General features: G+C 33.4%; 1 non-coding gene across 1 annotated transcript; it reads right to left on the bottom strand.

Moving 5' to 3' along the window:
* Nucleotides 1–21583: 21583 nt before the first annotated feature.
* On the bottom strand, nucleotides 21584–21690 carry LOC141624145 (small nucleolar RNA R71). Its single transcript, XR_012533956.1, has one exon. It is a non-coding gene; the product is annotated as a small nucleolar RNA R71 (small nucleolar RNA).
* Nucleotides 21691–23249: the final 1559 nt, after the last annotated feature.

Here is a 23249-nt window from a genome sequence, read left to right on the forward strand (position 1 = left end):
CAAACATGCGCATTATAAAGGTATGCTAAGTGCTTTTAGAAGGTTTTGGTTTAAAGGGTGGGTTTCCACACCAAGCCATTATACCATGGTCTGTGGAGAGGTCTGTGCCAAACATAAGTCGGGTCAGTTCCTAGTCCATTCGCATGAGTAGTTGAAGCTCTTGATACAAACATGAGTAAGCATCGTGGTATGGTTGACGTCAATCGCTATCCATCTTTGGATGAAAATAGGAACTTGCATCGTCCAGACGGAATGATTGGTCGAGTGGGTTGGGTTAAGCCTAGGAAGACTGAAAATTGTCTCATATAAACTATTCCCTAAACTTGTTCAAGTTTCACCCTAGGTAACACCAGACTTAGTCTTAGCGTATCATCCCCAGTGGAGTCTCCAAATTGTGGACACAGCCACCCACGCCGCGCGCACCTGCGCGTTGATTTCGAGGCGACGACGCTTCTTCCACGGAACTCCAGCACGAGGCCGAGGCACGTCATGGGCCATTACCAATTTGAAAGGCATTGAAACCGGTGAAGGTTTGACAAGTGTGCATTTCTGAAGTCGCCACCAATTTTTATGGAAAATTGGAACCGTTCGAATACTTCATGCCATGTCAAGACACAAAGTAGTGACATGAACACCAAGAAATTCGTTACCCTTAGCATTCTATGTCTAGAATGACTCTCGTGATGCCAATGAACATAGATGTTCACAGAGATCTTGAGTAAGGGGTTATGGTACGTATTAGGAAGCTCGTTCATATTAACACCTAATCCCGCCCGCCTCGATAACGTCCTCTACTAATGATCGGGGAAGTTGTCTATACTTGATATGTTGTCAATTATATACATGCTATGCAACATCCATATATTAATCCTAGCATGTGAATATTAACTATGTCGGTTGACAAATAATTTACATCCAATTGACGGTCGAAGTTGGAAGTCAGATCAATTACATCTGAATTGCCAAGTAAGTAAATCATACATAATGAATGAATTGCAATAAATAAATTAAGCGAAATAAATTACAATGGAATTACAACGAATAATTGAATTTATGTCACAAGTATTCTTAAAAAAGGGATTTTAAAGGAATTTAAAAGAATAATAAAAAAGAATTGGAAGGAATTTGAAAATATATCGAATTTGCGGCGATAATAAGGATAATAACCGGTTAAAACCTAATTAGAAAGCCTACGTCAAAACAAGATGAGTTCAGAGGCAGAAACCACCTCTGAACAGGCGCAGCTTCTACTGCGTCCCATAGAAGAGGCGCATCAGTTCATGCGACTGTTCTTGAGTTGGGCTCTGACTGTGAAAGTCAGGCTCATTAATTCTTATCGTTGATTGTTTGATTATTATGCATTATTGATATACAAATCGAGTGAAGGTGATTTAGCCAGATTATATGCATCGTGAACCATCATAAAGCAACTAAAAACGAATTAATATGTTATAGATTAGTTAATTCCTTAAATTGAACAAATTTCATTTGTGAGTGAGAATTTTATATCTTATTGTAATGTGATTAAATAAGATTCAATTTAGTAATTAATATGTTATATTACTAAAATTGATTAATGTTTATGAAAAATTTGAGATAAGATTAATTAGTTAGTTATAATTACAAAATGTTGTACATTATATTAACTAAATCTTAAATGACCCATTTTGTATACATATAATTGTGAATTACTACTTATGTTGTTAAGTTTAATTAATTGATTATGTAATGATATTTAATTTGTTAAACATACATACATTGTCTAATAACATGTCATGTGTCACATGTCACACATTATATGAAAATTGACAAATTGTGAAAGTTAAAATGGAGGTCCATTTTAAGTGTATGGGCCGGTTTTTAATTAGGGTGGTTAGGGTTGTGATTAGTTGGTTGTTTTAATGCATAAACACCATGATTACCTAAACAACCTAGACCCTACTCTATTGTTTTTGGTAAGATAAAAAAGAAAAAGCATTCCCTTCCCCATGCTCATTAATCCGGCCACCCCTCTCCCATAAGTAAGATAATAAGTTCTCTTATTATGACTACTCAACATACTCATGCGAAAACTCTCTTTCTCTCACACATAAAAATAGTTTTTATGCTTGAATTTGTTCAAAATTTTCTAATATCACAAAACCATTACTAGTGTAGTAATAATAATATTATTACAATAAATTTAAGGTTACTAGTAATATTATCTAGTTAATAATATTATTAGTGTTATGGGTAATGCCTTGGGTGCAACTAAGATGGGTGTTTCTATCCTTGAAACTTGAAGATCTTGGAGGATCATCCTAAAATACTTTTAGCTCAAGAACAAGGCTAGGAAGGTGTCCTACCTTGTGCCCAATAAATCGGTGCACCATTTTGTAAGGATAAGTCCATTTTCTCCTTATTTCATTTATTTACATATTGCATGCACTAGATCTATTATTTTAAATTAGTGAGTAATTTAAAAAACTAATTAGAAGAGTCTAATAAGGTGTTAATGAACCCAACAAGGGGTATCAGAGCTTTGTTGATGCATGCAAATCGGTTTTTGAGTTTTTTACGAGTTATTTGATGACTAAAATAAAAACCGGAAAATTTGTGTCAATGTAGTATATACACAAACTTTTTCATGCATGTATACATTCTTGTCCTAAAATAAATTAGGTCATTTTAAATGATTTATGGAATTTTTATTGCTCACTTTTATAATTATTGGATAATAATAACATTTTAATGAGTAAAATGGTTGTTTATTGACTAAAAGTAGTTAGACTTCGAATCTGGCCACGAAATTTTAATATGATTTCACATGCATATTTTAGTTATTGTATGTAAACGTTTAAATTATTGTGATTAATTTGCATGATTTATGATTTTAATGGTTAAAATGGAATAAATCGAGATTATATAAGCTAAAAATAGCTAAAACGAATTTCATAGCATGAGAAAATTATTTTAGGTTGCATTTATGTCCTAACATCAGATGTAAAGTTGGAAAATTGATTACATTAATTTTTGTATGCTTTAGGCATTTTATTTGATAAAACCGATAAATCGCAACTATATTTTTCTTTAAATTAATTCGAATTTTTTAACCCATATTTTTGACATTATGAAGTTAATGATAATATTCTAGAATGTTCAAAATTTAAATTTCAAATTTATAGATTATTGTAATTAAATTTGGAATTATTTCATAAAAGTTATGATAAATAGGGTTAAATATGAGCAATAATATAAAAACAAGTTGAATTATTGTCAAATTATTAGTGTAGACTAATTTTTGAGTCTTAAAACTGTTAGGATAATTAACTTAGCCTTAAATTTGATTTAAGTATTAATCAGTGATTTTTAATAAGTTAAATATCACACATTTTCAAAAAAACCGAGCTATATACGATATAGTAAGGCGATTTGGCACATTCATTTTGCCTGTTTGAATACATATATTTTGTTTCATATTTTAGGGATGAATGTCATTTAAATTTATGTAATTTTTGTATGTTGTAATTTGTCTTAGTATGGCCTTAGTTTTTAATCGGTATTACCCGTAATGTAAGGGAATATCGATTTGGTTGTAATTTTAATGTGATTTCGCATCACCGTTTAATAATTTAATAGATTTATCTTTATTACAAATGTATAATAGGAATAGCTATGTATTTTATCATTATTTTGTAATTCCGGAGTTTCCTAAAGATGGAGCCATTCGGAAATGAGTTCTGATCAAGACGGTGTTTCCTTGGGAGGCGTGTCACATGAAGTTCAAGGGACCAAAGGAGTTGATTTCTGAATTTGTAATAGATAATTAGTTTTTCTATTCTAGGAAAGGCCATACTAGGAAATTATTTTTCCTTACAAGTTCTATTTTATATGTTTGCATGCATGCCAAATCGCCATAACATCACATGCATATCATTTTATATCGAATCATTGACCTTGTCAATTATAATTATCGATAGATTACTAATTTAGTTCACTTAAAAGAGATAGATAATAAATTGACAAGACCTTCACATTTCTAAAAAATTGAGACTTAGCCTAACCAAATAGTAGGAACCCATGAATCCCAATTACATTAGGGGTACATACGGTATTGAAATACTATACCGGGGTGCTTTCTTTTTACGTTGGGTAAGTGGGGTAATAAAAGGTTATTACATTTCGAAATTTGGTTGATCTCAATGGAAGTATTAGAGGGAGCGTAGTCTCAATAGGTCTGGGCTAAACATGAACTTAATGTAATTTCATCGACCGAGAGTTCTAAGTGTAGAATCGGTTAAATGAGTTAACCTATCAAATTATATTAATAAGGGTGTAGAGGGCCCGTTGGCTGACAACCGAGTTAATATGAATTTGGGTCTTGGAATCGTTTATATAATTGGATGGAGGTCATTATATAAATGCTAAAACTTGCTAAAGTTTTCATATATTACGATGAATGTTAGTTTTCCCACTATTTCGTTGTTTAAATTTGTTCTATATCTTTGCTCCTAGACATATACGATGTCATTTCGATTTTAACTTATGTCTCCATTAAACCACTATAGCTAAAGACAAATAGAATCTCCTTTCTAAAAGCCTCAATTGAACCGTTTAAATAGGGCATGGACTAGCTCCATAGGAATTGTTCTATTCCATAGAACTTCATAGAAATTGTCCTATGTTATATAAGATTAGCATTTTAAATTCCTAACATACCTATGTATGATATCTTATGAAAAAGTATGAATAGAAGCAATGATTAGTCAAAATATGTTTTGATAATATCTTCTATGCATCCACGGTTCAAAAGTCATATTGCTCAACCTAAACACTTGTCATCAAGCACTTATATAATTAAGAACATGACAATGTTAAATTGGTAAATTAATTTGTTAGAAATTTTGATTAACCAAATATCACAATAGAGTTAACCCTTGTGAAGGATTAACTAGGAATTTAAATGAAGATAAGTCTTCATCAACTAGAAATTCTTGAAGTCAGTGGGAGCGATAAGAAGTAAGTACATATCTTAAATTGTTAAGGATAGAACTAGGCTCAAAAAGGAAAGTGTTAGACACTAAAATAGATACAACCCAAAATAAGTAAAGATAAAGGAAGTTGGTTGTGTGCACCAACATATTCCTTCTTGAATATCTATGACATTGACATTGCATTCTTGCTAATTACCACATCATGAGTATTTGATACAAATTTGTGGATTTCATCATAATTTTTGACATTATCGTGTGACGACTAGCAAGAATAAATTCAAAAATTTACATGAATGGAACTAATGTAGTTGCCATTTCATCCAAGAACATATAAATGTTATAGTGTACTCATTTTAGTTTTGTATTTAGAAGTCTATCTCAATAACTTTTATGATATACACTAACTCTAAATAAGAATATAATTCAAGTTTTGTATAAAACGCAAAGGGTTTTACTATTGTAAAATTAAAACAAGCGTTGTGCCCTTACATACCACGATTAAGTTTATGGTTAGACCATACAAATCAAGGTAATTATATTCTAATTCAAACTAAAAATAAATGTCATATATATGTAAGACTCAAATTGGTGATCCCTATCATTTCTAAATTCTCGATTGAAAATCGCATTTAGAAACTAGTGTTGACTAGTGTTCCATACCATTTCATTAGGAATCTCTTGGTGTGTGAGAATCTTGTATTCAAAGCAAGATAATTCATGATCTTCTTCTTGAAAAGGATTACGAAAAGAGCAAGATATTCACCCTATTTACACTTTGAAGTGTAAGGACGAATACAATTTCAATCAGGATAGGTTATTACTTCTTCATCTCTTTTACCAATGAACTAGGTAGATACTTTGTATCCACTTAATGAGGTAATAAGAGAAATTCTTTGAATAAGTTCAATGAATTCTTTTTTTAAAGTATCAAGACCTAGAGATTATAAAACCAAAGTATTAGTACCTTGTTAAGGTAGGGAACAATAAAGTAATGACTTTGATTTGCACTAAAAAGAGTGTGATATGGTATCACAAGTTCACTTTCAGAAGCACATAATATTAGATAGAGTGTGTTAGGAAGTAACAAAGAATCCTATATGATATGATTTAATCTTTACAATAAAGTTGGAGGTAGTTTCTGTTATAAAATTTGTCTGGCATTTATATTTTCCACTGAAACATAACATAGTTAAAGCAATCATCTACATTACATATGAGATATGGTTAGGCATGGTACCTAAATTATAGCTTGTTTCGACACTTAACATGTGCTCATTTTTCCTACATGATCACGAGAACAAAGGGTTTGTGGCTCGTCATGCTGCCTATTAAGAAAAGAGGATTATTTCTTAATAAAAAGAGTGGGAGAAAATGTTCAAGAGCCACAGACTGTTCATAAGACGTAAGAAAATGCTCCTTCTTGGTCAAAATCAGTAAAATATTTCTTCGAAACCTAAGTGTACAAGAGTCATATTATTTTGGAATGTGACAAACCTGTAACTTATTAAGATGCTTTATCTAGTTTCAACTCCACAAAAGTCCGAACTGAACATAAACTTTAAGATGTTTTCTTAATTTGGTTGATTGGTGGTAACTGGTTTGCACCAATTGCAACACTTCATTAAATTCGGATTTCATAATATTATTTGACTGTTGGATTTTAACATCATCTTGCATAAGTTTTGTAAATCGCAATTATCCTAAGGTAGGATGCGAACTTAAGAAGAAGTCTTAAGTAGAAGTCAAGGAGTTGAATGGTATGTTTTAATCATGTGATAAACCTTTCTCGAGGTCGTGTAGTTTTATTCATACATGAAGTTTAGTCGGAGTAGGGTGGTATTATTAGTCTTATATGTGAGTGACATATTGATAACTATGAGTGATGCAAGACTTAGAAGAAGAATAATACATCTCTAAGAGATCCAGTTCAATGGATATTAGTGTAAAGTTAATATTCTTATTTAGTAAGAATCTTGACAAGTTCAAAAGTATTGAACATGTGAAAATTGAATCCATTTGCTTCCACTGCTGGATTAATTCATTATGCTAAAATGTATCTCTATTCTTATACTTCTTATACTTAGAGCATGACGAGAAATTAAAATCGAATCTTTGTGAAAATCACTATATAACCATATAGTTCATCCGTTAGTTCTCAAGAAGTACTAAAGATATGAAGCTAAATGTTTGGAAATAATTGTTGGGTTTATGTCAATTAGTTACACAAAAACAATATTCTAAACACATAAGGATGGCTGGAGAACCATCTTTGCTATGATTATTTGAGGAGTAAATCTGCGAGAAACGTTCTAGACAGTTGAACAATGAAAAATATACAACGGGAATTATATTGTCAACTGATCAACACTAATCGGTAATGATTGGCTCACTAGAGTTTAACATTACTGTCGTTTGACGGTGGTGATCGGTTGATCCCTTGAGCACACTAGTAACTATGAGATTTGCAAGAAGGATGAATCCCACACATTGTGAGGACAGTGGGAGCCATCCCAAGGCAAGAGAGCTAATGTCTAGATTGGATCTAAACACGTGCTCAAAAGGTTTTATAGTACAAGATTATAGATAACAAAGGGAAATAGTATATAATGTGGTTAAGTAAGGTGGAAGATGTTGCTAATACTTGTTAACCAAGGCCTTCTCATAGGCTTAACATGATAAGTCATGCCATTTCAATTGAATTGAGATGTACGATTATATACAAAATTAAATATGGATTATAGATTATGTAGTAATTGATATTGTATTAATTTTCCATATGCGATAGTGCATTTATCGTTTGAGTTTTATTCTAAACTCTTTTACTTTGTTATATCCAAATAGGTTGTAAAGACAACCTTGAACCCTATTAAAGTGAACTGGATTAACATAGTATTGGCCCCTAGTCACTTATTGTTGGAATATGTGTCCTCCGACAATAATGCGATCACAACTGTTGATCATGATGATCACATGTTTAAATCTCATTTTAAGAATACATGTGGGATGTAATATTTTACAGTCAACTGGTCCAAACATATCGGTAATGATTAGCTGACTAGAGTTTGACATTACTGTCGTGCGACGGTGGTGATCAGTTGATCCCCTTAGGTCATACCTAAAGGGTGACACTCTTAATTGATTATTTAATTGATCGTATGACGATACGGGTTAATTAAATTGCTTAAAATTGACGGACGATTTTGTGAGTATTGTTGACGTGTCTTATTGTAATTCGGTTAAATAAGATACGGTCTAAGTAATCAAATTGTTTTATTACTTAGATAAAATTATTGTTTACGAAACAATTAAAGCTGAATGAATAATTTATTATAAATACAAGACGTTGTGATTTATAATTGATAAACCGTTTTGGTACAAGTAATTATGAATTACCAAGTCGATTTTGTACATGACGTATTTTTATTAATACGTTGATTTTTAATACGTTAAAAATACATTACAATTTCACATGACTTGTAACATGTGACAATTGACAAATGACAAATATAAAATGGACCTCCCATTTTATAAGTGCCGAAAAAATGAAGGGGTATTATGTTTAAATTGTGTTAATTGTTTGAGTGGAAAACAATATGATTGCACACCTATTTGTAGACTTGTAAGTCTAGTTTTTCTTGAGAAGAAAAACAAGCCCATGCATTGGGCACCATTACCCTCTCCCAACCGGTTTTAGAGGAGCATCATTAGGGGTTTTTCCTCTTGATTATTCATAATCTTTCACAATATAATTTCTAAGGTTAAGAAATTATTTTTCTCTCTACACATAAAAAACTCATAGAAATTTTAGAGAGAAATTTACTCCTACTTCTTTCCTCTCTTGACCGAAATCAAGAGACCAAAATCAATATTTTTGGGTCATTTTAGTAAGATTAATATTGTTCTAGATCTAATAATATTAGTCTTTTAAGAGGTAACCTTGGGTATTCACTTTTGGGAGGGATTCTATTTTGGATCCTTTTGTTCATCCATTGTTAGGAGAGCTCAAGAACAAGTGAGAAGGTGAACTCATTTGTGCCCATAAATCCGAAAATCATATGGTGAGAAAACGATTTCTTCACTTATCTATTTTAGTTTGCATGCATAAGATTTGTAATTAATTTTATGACTAAATTAATTAGAACATATATGAATATGTTGTATAATGAGATAATGATTTCTAACAAGCGGTATCACGAGCATTAGGTTGTTTGCATGCAAATCGGTTATAGTTTTTCCGAGTTATACGATTAACATATAAAACTTATAAATTTGTGTTATTATGATATATCACGAAATAAATTATGCATGTTAAAGTTTCTGGTCCTAAAATGTATTTAGGATTTTTTTGTTAATTTATGGATTTTTATTGTTCATTTTATATAATAATGGCATTAAAATGTGATTTTATGATAAAAATGTCATTTTCGGACTAAAATTAGCTAAACTTCGAATTTTCCAGTGGTTTTTGGATATGTTTTCACATATATTATTTTTAGATGACCTGTAAATTTTCAGAAGTTTTGGAGCTTTTATGCTCGAAAAATGGATTTTTCATGATAAAAATCGAATTTAAATGAAAAATAGGTTAATTTGAGAAATATTTCGAATCTGGTCATATAAATTTAGTATGTTGTCACATGCAATGTTACAAGATGTGTGTAAAATAATTGGCTATAATGAAGTCTTTATGCATGATTTATGAATTTTTGATGAAAAATAACATAAATAGTGACTTAATTAGTGAATAATTGCTAAAACATACTTCATGACTAAGGAAAAACGTCACATGTTGCATTTTATTACCTATTTCAGATCTAAAATTGAAAAGTTGATAAATATAATTTTTCTCATGTTTTATGATTATATTTGATAAATCCGATAAACCGCAACATAGTTTTTCCGATAAATTTTCGAAATTTTAACCTAAGTTTTTGAACATTATGAGTGTCATGGTATTTTTCCAGAATGTTCATGAGTTTAAATTTCAGATTTTAAATTTATTTGAAATTTTTATGATTTATTTGGAGTTTATGGCATTTTATTGTAATTTTGAGTCCATTAATGAACAATTTTAAGAAATATAAGTTAATTATTGTCATAAGTTAGTGGAGACTAATTTTGAGTCCTAAATTGGTTAGTGTAATTAACTTGTGCATAAATGTGATTTTATGTAATTTATTGTGATTTTAAAAGGCTGAATCACGCAAATCCGTAAAAATCGTTTTATATATGATATTGGCTCCTTAAAGGCGATTTAGCTTTAAATTGGGCATGTTCATACATAATATAATGCTGCATTTTATTTATGATTGTCATAATTTTATTTTATGTAATTTTTGAATTATGTAATTTTACTTAGTATGGCCTTAGTTTTTAATTGGTATTACCCGAAATGTGTGGGAATATCGATTCGGTTGTAATTTATTGTGATCTTGTATCACCGTTTTGTAATTTAATAGATTTATTTTTATTTTAATTACAAATGTATAATAAGAAATTATGTAATTTGTTATGTAATTTAATTATTCCGGAGATCCTTGAAGACGGTGTCACTCGAAAAGGAAATCCATTAAAGACGGTGTTACCTCGAGATGCGTACCTCAACCGAAGTTCAAGGGACCAATGGAGTTGGTTTCCGAATATGTAATAGTTAATTAGATTTTCTATTTTAGGAAGGCCATACTAGGATTTATTTTTATGCTTTGCATTTTATTTATATGTCGCATGCATCGCTAAATCGCCATAACTAAAACATGCATTATCATTTTTTAATCGAGTTTATCGACCGTGTCAATTACAATTATCGTAGTTCACCGCTTTAGTTCACTTAAAATGTGATAGATAATAAATTGACATGACCTCTCGCTAAAATAAACAATTGAGACTTAGCCTTACCAAATAGTAGAAACCATGAAAACCTATTTCGTGAGGAAGTGCACTCGGCTTTACCGGGGTACAAACCTTGTTACGTAGGGGAAGTGGGTGATAAATGTCTACCCACCGAATTTATTAAGATGGGGGTTGTATTCGGCTTTACAGATGCCCAAATTGATGTAAATTTGGATCATGGACACATTTATTCGAAATTTGGGTTGAACTCAACGAAAGTATTCTCGACGGTTGCCGGATGTGTTTCGGGCTAAAGATAAATATTAATGTAATTTTATAGACCAAGAGTTCTAAAAGTAGAATCGATTAAAGAGTTAATCCACTGAGTTATATTGATAAGGGTTGTATTCGGCTTTACCGATGCCCAAGTTAATATGAATTTGGATATTGGAATCATTTATCATAGTTGGGTAGAGGTCACTATGTAAATGCTTTACTTGTCATTTACAAGTATTAATAAAACGATAAATGTTAAGTTTTCCACTATTCCGTTATTATATTGTTCTATTTCTTTACCACAAATCATATACGATATCATTTCGATTTTAATTCAAATCTCCATTAAAACATCGTAACTAAAGACAAAAATGAATTTTCTTCTAAAACCTCATATGAACCATTGCTAAGGATCTCTTGTGAAGAGTATAGATAAAAGTTATTCATTATCAAACAGGTTTTTGATTCTTGACTAACACATCTACTTACAATGGATTGTTTTTCATATACTTAATTGAATTAAGTACCTTGAAGCGATAAATTGTTTTGGTAATTAGATTTGTCGGAAATCATAATAGACCAAAATACCGCAACCACTTCAATGAAAGTTTTAAGACTAAACAAACGAATGAAGAGTAGTCTTCATGAATATAATTTTGCTTCTCAAAGCAAAGACTCATTGAAATGAGTGGGAGCATTCTCTTAAACCGTTAAGAATGGGATGAGGTTCAAAGAAGTAAAATTAGAATGGAATTGATACAAGGTAATGTTAAAAGTAAAGTTATTGAGAATAACGATACTAAACCTATCAAATCCCGACCAATAAAGTTTCCATTGTCTTAATTGTTGGACACTAGAAAGGAAACTACCCCAAATTATTGGAGAATCAACAAGTTAGTTGTGGGACATCTAATGGGACCTTCTTCTTTAAATGTTTATTTGATTAACATAAATTTTGCTAGTACTACTTCGTCAATATTAGAAACCGGTGGTGGTTTTCATCATTGTACTTGATACATAGGATGATTAGAATATGACGACTAGCAACAATGATGTTGAGAGATAGAGTCATTGTGTAATCAATCTAGTTTTGGGTTTATATTTATACCTTAATTATGACTATAAGTGAATAAACTCTAACTAAGAATACAATTTTGTTAAGATACAAAAGAGGTTCCACTTTTGTGACCCTATACACCATGATTTAATGTATGGCTAGCCCATTATCAAGGTGATTATATTCTAAACCAAACTAGAATGATATATCATGTAGATGACGCAAGACTCAAATTGGTAACCCAAGATTAAACCTTAAATTCTGGAATAATGAACGCAAAGAGTTATCGAGTACTCTTGAAACCATTAGATCTTATGGTATATGCGTATCTTGTATTCAAAGCAAGATATCTCGTGCCTTTTGGTTGAAAAGGAGATCGAGGTTGTAAATCATTGATCCAAAATAGGTTGATCATTTTCTTTTATCAACGATTTAAGTTGACGCTAATGTGTTCACTTAATAAGGTAAATAAACAAATCTTTGAAGAAGTTCAAAGAGTTCAAGGAATCACGATTTAGTCGTGATGGATTATCAAAGTGAAGACTTTGATATAAGCCAAATGAAATGTGATATAGTATCACAATTTAATCTCTCTTAGCATGTATTATGGGATAATGTGTGGTTGGATAAGAAATCAAACGCTATTCGATATGGTTTGGACTTCAATAAAGTTACTTTGAGTTACTTGATCCTTTTGGGGATTTTTTCATTTTGTCTAAATTATTTTTCCACTAAATCTAAAACGAGTCATATGAGATATGAAATGGTAGGGTACCATGTTTGTGTGTTTTCAAAAGAAACAAATGCTCATTTTTTCCTTATTATAATCACGAGTACAACGGGTTTGTGGCTCGTGAAGCTGTCTTTCTAAAATACAAGTTTATTTCTAGAAGACAGAGTGGGAAAAATTATTCAAGAACCACAAAGAATGTTATGTCGCAAGAAACTGGTCTTTCTTGGCTACATGAGACATTTTGTGTAAGACGTTGTTTCTTCAAAACCTAGGAGGTTAAAGTCATCACTTGTTGAAACTGATGAATTCATGTTACTTTTAAGAAAGTAAAAGAAAGTAAAGAGCTTACAACTTACAAAGAAATTGTTTGATTCAAGTTACCTCTGGAAAGTAATGAATATATGACTTACATAAGAGTGTTTAAGTCACAACTCAATACAAGGCTTTGAGCCATGAAAATCCGAAATAAAAGGCTTGATTAGTTGCAAAGGGTTTTGCACTAATAAAGAGAGATTTCAAAGCTTGATTGGTTGCAAAGGGTTTTGCACTAGTTGAAATGCTTAAGTCTATTTGGATCTTCTTAGGGATTGTGTATCATTATGATGATATACATATAGCGAGTGAATCAAAAACTCACTTCTTCAATTAGAAGGAATGTATTCAATACATGTCTTGAGTTTTGTAGATTCTTGCAATCCTAAGATAATGTGAAACTTTAGAGAGGGTCTTAAGTAAGACATCAATTAGTTGGAATTAACATTTTGATCATGTGATGAAACTTTTCTCGATAAGTCGAGAAGTTGTGTTTATACATGGAGTTTAGTGGGAGTTACAGAAATTTTAATTAGTCTTATATGTGGATGACATATTGATCATTGGGAATGATTTAAGACTTTTGGAGTATTATAATACATCTTTAATATCCGGATTTATGGAGATAAATCTACATGACTTTAGCGTCAAAGAAGAAGTCTTATGTTGATAAGATTCATGACTAGTTTAATCAAGTTGAACATATTTGATTGATTCCATTTGCTTCCGCTGCCGGATCAATTAAATAGGAAATGATGTATAACACTTCATATACTTTGAGTATGATGAATTGTTTCAAATCGAATTTAAGTAATAGTTACCAAGTAAGCCATAAAGATTACCCTTAAGTGCTTGTAGAAGCATTAAGGATGTAATGCAAAGTGTCTTTGATGCAATTTTGTGTAAGGGTGTTACACAAATGACAACTGACAATTGAGATTGCGCATGGTTTCCGACAAAACCATAATCAAAACACATTAGGATGGTTAAGATACCATTGTGGCTCTGTTATTTAAGAAATAGATTTTATAGAATCGTTCTAGGCAATATAGAACAATGAGAAATATTTACAACGGAAATAGAGTACACTTGCAATCATGAGATGTGCAAGAAGGATGAGTCCCGCACACTGTGAAAACAGTGGGAGTTATTCTAAGGCTAGAGGGCCTATGTCTTGATTAGATCTCGAAACGTACTCAGAAAGTTTTGTAATGCAAATGTATACATTACAAAGAAAAACGAGTATGTAGTAAGGTTGAGTGAGGTACAAGAAGTTGATAAAACCTAATAACCAAAGCCTTCTCATAGGCTTAACATGATGAGTCATGTCATTTCAATTGAATTGAGATGAACAACTACAGTCAAGATCAAACTGGATTATAGAATATGAAGTAGTAATCAAGTATTGACTACTCATGTGATAATCACATTTATCGTTCGAGTTTTTAAATCAGAAAACTCCTTTTATACTTTGTTACATCCAAACGGGTTGTAGAGACAATATTGAACCCCGTTAAAGTGAACCCGTATTAACATGGTATTCGCCCATAGTCACTTGCATGAGGTGACGTCTCGAAGTGACTAGAGTGTGATGCGATTGATGGCAAGTTCAAGTGCCATAGAGTCATGTGAGATGACTGAAGTCGATCACATAGGCGATCATTTAGGAACACTTTGTCGAGCCTTATGACCGCTTATAGAGTTCTAGCAAATTTATATAGCCTGGTCGTGGCGAGAGCTACTATAGTATTATAATGAGTCGATTCTTTTGACTAAAGACTGTTCGCCTAAGGTGGCACAGTTTCAGATTAACTTTGATTTGTGTTACTACAACCTTCGTAAATGGGGTCAAATGGGCATATTTATTGGGTTATGATGGCTGTGGCTAGTCGAAGGGAATAAGTGCGATATAAATTGTCCACCTCTTGTCAGGGTTAAAATAATATCTCAAGGCCACTCGAGGAGTAAGGAACTGAAAATGCGTGGCCACTCTCGGAAGGTATCTATGGTAGATGATTCCGGTCAATCAGTTATTCTCCAGATCGAGGAAACCACTCTCGATATGATCACTTGCAAGTACGACCTGAAAGACACCTTGCATTGAGTGGGAGATAGTAATAGGACAAGAGAATTGGTGACGCACACTTGTTGAGGACAAGTGGGAGATTGTTGGAATATGTGTCCTCCGACAATAATGCGATCACAGCTGTTAATCATGATGATCACATGTTTAAATCTCATTTTAAGAATACATGTGGGATGTAATATGTTACAGTCAACTGGTCCACACATATCGGTAATGATTGGCTGACTAGAGTTTGACATTACTGTCGTGCGACGGTGGTGATCAGTTGATCCCCTTAGATCATACCTAAAGGGTGAAACTCTTAATTGATTATTTAATTGATCGTATGACGATACGGGTTAATTAAATTGCTTAAAATTGACGGACGATTTTGTGAGTATTGTTGACGTGTCTTATTGTAATTCGATTAAATAAGATACGGTTTAAGTAATCAAATTGTTTTATTACTTAGATAAAATTATTGTTTACGAAACAATTAAAGTTGAATGAATAATTTATTATAAATACAAGACGTTGTGATTTATAATTGATAAACAGTTTTGGTTTCAAGTAATTATGAATTACTAAGTCGATTTTGTACATGACGTATTTTTATTAATACGTTGATTTTTAATACGTTAAAAATACATTACAATTTCACATGACTTGTAACATGTGACAATTGACAAATGACAAATATAAAATGGACCTCCCATTTTATAAGTGCCGAAAAAATGAAGGGGTATTATGTTTAAATTGTGTTAATTGTTTGAGTGGAAAACAATATGATTGCACACCTATTTGTAGACTTGTAAGTCTAGTTTTTCTTGAGAAGAAAAACAAGCCCATGCATTGGGCACCATTACCCTCTCCCAACCGGTTTTAGAGGAGCATCATTAGGGATTTTTCCTCTTGATTATTCATAATCTTTCACAATATAATTTCTAAGGTTAAGAAATTATTTTTCTCTCTACACATAAAAAACTCATAGAAATTTTAGAGAGAAATTTACTCCTACTTCTTTCCTCTCTTGACCGAAATCAAGAGACCAAAATCAATATTTTTGGGTCATTTTAGTAAGATTAATATTGTTCTAGATCTAATAATATTCGTCTTTTAAGAGGTCACCTTGGGTATTCACTTTTGGGAGGGATTCTATTTTGGATCCTTTTATTCATCCATTGTTAGGAGAGCTCAAGAACAAGTGAGAAGGTGAACTCATTTGTGTCCATAAATCCGAAAATCATATGGTGAGAAAACGATTTCTTCACTTATCTATTTTAGTTTGCATGCATAAGATTTGTAATTAATTTTATGACTAAATTAATTAGAACATATATGAATATGTTGTATAATGAGATAATGATTTCTAACACTTATATGAGGTGACGTCTCCTAATGACTAGAGTGTGAGTCAATTGATGGCAAGTTCAAGTGCCATAGAGTCATGAGAGATGACTAGTCGATCATATAGGCAGACTGTATGGGCCCCTCTGTCGAGCAGTGACCGCTTATAGAGTTCTGGTAATTTTTATATAACCTGGTCGTGGCGAGAGCTAGTATAGTATTCTTTTTGAGTCAATTCTTTGACTAGAGACTGTTCGCCCAAGTTGGCATAGTTTCTGATTAGCTTTGATTTTTGCTCTACGACTTCCATAAATGGAGTGCAAATGGGCATCTTTTGGGTCATCATGAACTGTGGCTGAACAAAGGGAACAATGCGATAGGAATTGTCCCCCCCTGTCAGGGTCATCTAAATATCAGGGCCACTCGAGGAGTAATGAATTGGAAATGCGTGGCCATGCTCGGAAGGTATCTACGGTAGATAATTGTGGTCAAAACAGTTACTCTCCAGATCGAGGAAACCACTCTAGATATGATCAAATGCAAGTACGACCTGCAAGACACCTTGCATTGAGTGGCAGATGTAATAGGATAAGAGAATTGGTGACGCACACTTGTATCAGACAAGTGGGAGATTGTTGGAGTATGTGTCCTCAACAATAGTGTGATCACATGTTTAAATCTCATATTAAGAATATACAAGGGATTATTCAATATATTGTCAATTGATCAACATTAATCGGTAACGATTGGCTGACTAGAGTTCGACGTTACTGTCGGTTGACGGTGGTGATCAGTTGATCCCTTAAGGTCACACCTATAGGACAATTCCCTTTACTGATAACTTAATTGATTGTATATCGATACGGATTAATTAATTCCTTAAATTGAACAAATTTCATTTGTGAGTGAGAATTTTATATCTTATTGTAATGTGATTAAATAAGATTCAATTTAGTAATTAATATGTTATATTACTAAAATGATTAATGTTTATGAAACATTTGAGATAAGAGTAATTAGTTAGTTATAATTACAAAATGTTGCAGATTATATTAACTAAATGTTAAATGACCCATTTTATATACATATAATTGTGAATTACTACTTTAGTTGTTAAGTTTAATTAATTGATGATGTAATGATATTTAATTTGTTAAATATACATACATTATCTAATAACATGTCATGTGTCACATGTCACACAATATATGACAATTGACAAATTGTGGAAGTTAAAATGTGGTCGAGTCCACTTGGAGCTTAGATTTCGGTTACTTTTCGTTAGGAGCACCTAGACCAAAACAATATTTATAACTTCACAAACAACTCTACTACTAGTAAAGAGGCAAGTAAAGCTCGGATCCCAAGGGAGGGGTATTGATGTAGGCTTTTCGATTGCAAGTAGTGGTGTGTAGGGGTGTCACAATTTGGGTTGAGATAAGAAGATCACTAAACTAAATAACAATAAAAGTAAACAAGCAAGATGACTAAAAAGAGATGTAAACAATTGATTAAATGCAATAGAGTGTCATGGGTTCATAGGGGATTCATGGGAATTGATCATACAAACATATTCTCAAATTATAAGCAAGCAATTATTGTTGTGATAGGATCGCGTTGGTTTATATCTTACAATCCTAGGAAGGTTTGGGTCCCGGAGCCGAATCGATTAGATTGTACAACACCTACAAGTCGACTTATTCCTCCCTACTCAACTATATGCATGGTTTACTGAGACTCGAGTTGGTTTATGTCTTACAAGTTTCATTGAAAAGGTAAGTGATGGGTAAAAAATGCAAGGATTCATAGGCGCGCATTTCATCAAACATAACATGTGCATAAGTTGAGATCACAACAAGCAAGCAAATAAATTATGTGAACATATTAAATTAAGCATGAATCATCCCCCATGTTGGTTTCCCCTAATTCCCCATTAACCCTAGTTAAGGAAACTACTCACTCATTATCAAGTTTAACATGTTAACAAGGTTGTCAATCATAACAAGGCAAAACATGATGAATAAAAGAAGATGATTAACAATAACTAAAAAGGGATTAAGAGACTTATACCTAATGATGATTCCAAAATAATAATGCAAAGAATAATAGAAGTACTTGATGATTGATAGAAGGTTGTCAATCTCCCAATAAACCCAAATAATCTTCAATTACCCAAAATAAAAGATGAACAATAGAGAAATTAAGGAAATGAGATTTGTATTAAGACTTGATTAAAAGTTGATTACAAGATTAAAGAGAGATTAGAATAATATATACTACACTAAAGATTGATAAGAAGAGCATGATAATCTAATTAGACTAATGGGGTATTTATAGTGGGGATTAGGTGGACAAATTAGGGTTACTAAGGGCTTAAATGACGATTAAGTCCCTGAGGAATCGCTCCTCTCAAGAAAAGATGCGGGTCTCCTTTTAGCTAGTCTTCCAAAAATATGCGCATCTCAAATGAAGAAAGAAGGAGGCGTGTTTCTGATCTGACCATAATTAGAGCATATTTAGTCCCCGAATTAGCCTTGTTCTCATGCTTTTTAGTGCATATTTGGGTCATTTATTGTCTTTAGTTCTATGTTTTGCATATTCATTGAGGTTTTGTGTCCATGATAGGAAAGGAGTGCAAACCTTGCATTTTCATGGCAAAATGAGGCTAAATTGATTGAATTCAATGACCAAGCATCAAGGAGAGACAAGATTAGAAGGCCTTTGTACATACTATAGTAGATGGGCAATGATGAGAAAAGATCCTTGCATCCCCGAGGAAATCCTCATGGATTTTATGAAGAAAAAGGAAGAAAAGAAGAAGGAAACAAACTGCCTGACAATCCGTGCGGATTGCCCTGAAGACGCCCGTCCACCACCACAATCCGAGCGTCTTCCTCCACAAGACGCCCGGGCAGAACCTCCAGAAGACGCCCGCCTTCACCCTCTGGACGCCCGTCCAGAAGCTCCCAAATCCGCCCGTCCCGTGCTAAAGACGCCCGGATTCCCAGGCAGTTCCATTTCGTCTTCTACAAGCTTCAAGGAAGGATGCGCATCTTTTTCTAAGACCGGCGAAAAAGAGACCGGAGTCTCCCTAGAGACCGGCGATTCCTCAATGACTTAATCGTCATTTAAGCCCTTAGTAAACCCTAATTTATGTACCTAATCCCCACTATAAATACCCCATTAGTCTAATTAGAAGAGCATGTTCTTCTTAGCAATCTTTAGTGTAGTTAATATCAATCAAATCTCTCTTTAATCTTGTAATCAACATTTTATCAAGTTTTAATACAAGTTTGATTTCCTTAATCTCTCTCTTGTTCATCCTTTATTTTGGGTAATTGAAGATTATTTGGGTTATTATTGGGAGATTGACAACCTTCCAATCAAGCATCAAGTACTTCTTTTATTCTTTGCTTTATTATTAGAATCATTAGTAGGTATAATTCTCTTAATCCCTTTTTAATTATTGTTAATCACTTTCATTTATTCATCATGTTTCACTTTGTTGGTATGATTGACAATCTTGTTAGCATGTTCAACATGATAATGAGGGAGTAGTTTCCTTAGCTAGGGTTAATGGGTAATTAGAGGAAACCAACATGGGGAATGATTCATGCTTAAATTAATATGCTTTCATAGTTTATTTGCTTGATTGTTGTGATCTCAACTTATGCACATGTTATGTTTGATGAAATGTGAGCCTATGAATCCTTGCATTTTTTTTACCCATCACCTATCTTTTCAATGAGACTTGTAAGACATAAACCAACTCGAGTCTCATTAGACCATGCATATTTTTGAGTAGGGAAGATTAAGTCGACTTGTAGGTGTTGTACAATCTAATCGATTCGGCTCCGGGACCCAAACTTTCCTAGGATTGTAAGATATAAACCAACTCGATCCATCACAACAATAATTGCTTGCTTATAACTTGAGAATATGTTTGTATGATCAATTCCCATGAATCCCCTATGACCCCATGACACCCTAGTGCCTTTTATCAATTGTTTACACCCCTTTTTATTCATCTTGCTTGTTTACTTTCATTGCTATTTAGTTTAGTGATCTTCTACTTCAAACCCCAATTGTAACACCCTTAGACACCACTAGTTGCAATAGAAATCTCATCTGAATTCCCGTCCCTTGGGATCCGACCTTTACTTGCCTCTTTACTAATTGTAGAGTTGTTTGTGAAGTTATAAATTGTGTTTTGGTCTAGGTGCTCCTAACGACAAGTACTGAAAACTAAACCCCACGAGGGATCACGACCAAAAATGGCGCCGTTCTGCGGGGACTGTGTTAACTTGATTTAGATTTTCTTGTATTGTTATTAGTTGTGTCTTTCTTTGCCTTGGGGAAGTAAAACTCCTCAAGGTTTGTTCTAATTGTTTTCGAGTTGTTTGATATTTTGCATGTCTAGAAGATCACAAGGTAACTTGTTACCCTTTGATCACGAAATTGAAAGGACTTTGACAACCAATAGATGATTTGCTAGTAGAACTTTGAGAGGTATTGGTGAGGTTGTAGATATTCAACCAAATACTATTGAGTTCATTAACCCTTTTGAAAGAGAAGGTGAGGAGAACCCAACACAAAATCCAACACAAAATCAACCCACAATGCCTAAGTTTTCATCACATTCCGTACCCACCGAGGAGAACCTGCCCAATGGTACTCCCACACCACAACACTTAACCGGAAATTTTATTGCCAAATCCGCATTTATCCAATTAGTCGAAAGAAGCCAATTTGGGGGGATGCCAAGTGAAGACTCTCATTCTCATATGGAGACTTTTTGTGACTATTGTGATGCGATTTCTCAAACCGGTGTTACTCAAGACCAAATTCGATGGGTCTTATTTCCTTTTTCTCTAATTGGCACCGCGAAACAATGGTTGAAAGGCCTTGATAAGGCTACTCTCGGAATTGATTCTTGGAAGAAGTTGGCTCTAGCTTTCTACAAAAAGTTCTATCCACCGGAAAAGACTAACATGCTAAGAGCTCAAATTACGGGCTATAAGCAAAGGGATGAGGAATCTTTGTATGAAGCTTGGGAGCGTTTCAAGGGAATTTGTCGCTCATGTCCTCATCATGGACTTTGCGAGTGGTTCTTGGTACAACAATTTTGGAACGGTCTTTATGAAGATTCAAGGAACATTCTTAACATGGGGTCAAATGGAATGTTCACCGAAGTTGATGACAATCAAACTTGGAACAAAATTGAGGAAATGGCGGTCCATAACTCACAATATAGTAGACCTCGCAAGGCTACTAGAGGAGGAAAGCATGAAGTGGACTCCATTACTCAATTGGGTGCTCAACTTAGTGCTCACATTGATACCATCAATTTGAAGTTTAAAAAAGCTATGGCTAGACTTGAAGAAGCCTCAAAATTACCAAAGCATCCTGTTAATGCCATGACGGCATCTTCATCAATCCCAAGTGGGATATGTGAGAATTGTGGAACTTTGGGACATGACCAAAGTGAATGTAGAGGAACAAATGAACAAGTGAATGCTTTCCAAGCATACATGAGTGGTACCCCTTATTCAAACTATTATAATGAAAACACCAAATTCCATCCAAATCTCTCATATAAAAGCCAAAATGTTCAAAACCCTCAACCAACATACACCCCACCTCCCATGAGAAACCAAAATCAAAGACCCTTTTACAACCAAAACCATGGTTACCAAAATCAAACTCCATACAATCAACAAAATGACCAAGGTTTTGATGTTCAAAAAGCGGTCCTCCAAATGCAAAAGAATCAACAAGAGTTTTTCACTCAAATGCAAAAAGATAGTCAAGCAAAGGAAATCACCATCAACAACATCCTAGCTCACACCAAAATGTTGGAAACCCAATTGACTCAACTAGCATCTTCAAGATAAAAAAGACAAAAGGGATTACCACCTCAAAGTAATCCCCCAAGACATGAAACGGTTAGTGCCATTCACTTGAGGAGTGGTACAAGGTATGAAGCACCAAAGAAGCAAGTTGAGGATGAAGTTGTGGAAGCTAGTGACAAAGAAGAAATTGTGCAAAATTCCAAGGATGGAGAATCATCAAAAGAAGAAATTTCAAAGAAAAATGAAGACAATGTCAAGGAGAAGGAGCCCATTGTGATTAGACTTCCTTTTCCAAGTCGTCAAGCCAAGCCCAAATTTGATGAGCAACTTGGAAATTTTATGGAAATTGTGAAGAATTTGGAAGTCTCGATTCCTTTCACGGAATTAATCAATCACGTGCCGGCCTATGCAAAATACATGAAAGACATCCTCACAAAGAAGAAGTCGATCCGGAAGCTTGAGACTATTGCCTTCACTAAGGTGAATAGTGCAATACTTCAAGGGAGTTCACCTCCAAAACTCAAAGATCCGGGAAGCATCTCAATACCGTGTACCATTGGCGACACCACGATCAACAAAGCCTTATGTGATCTAGGGGCTAGTGTGAGTGTTATGCCGTACTCGGTGAGTAAAAGGTTAGGTATGGGAGAGCTTAAATGCACCAATATCACACTCCAAATGGCCGATAGATCGACGAAGATACCATTAGGGATATGGGAAGATGTTCCCGTAAGAGATGGGAAATTTTTCATCCCGATGGACTTTGTCATTGTTGACATGGAAGAAGACTCCAACATTCCAATCA

Source organism: Silene latifolia, chromosome X (genome assembly GCF_048544455.1).
Source record: "Silene latifolia isolate original U9 population chromosome X, ASM4854445v1, whole genome shotgun sequence".
NCBI lineage: Eukaryota > Viridiplantae > Streptophyta > Magnoliopsida > Caryophyllales > Caryophyllaceae > Silene > Silene latifolia.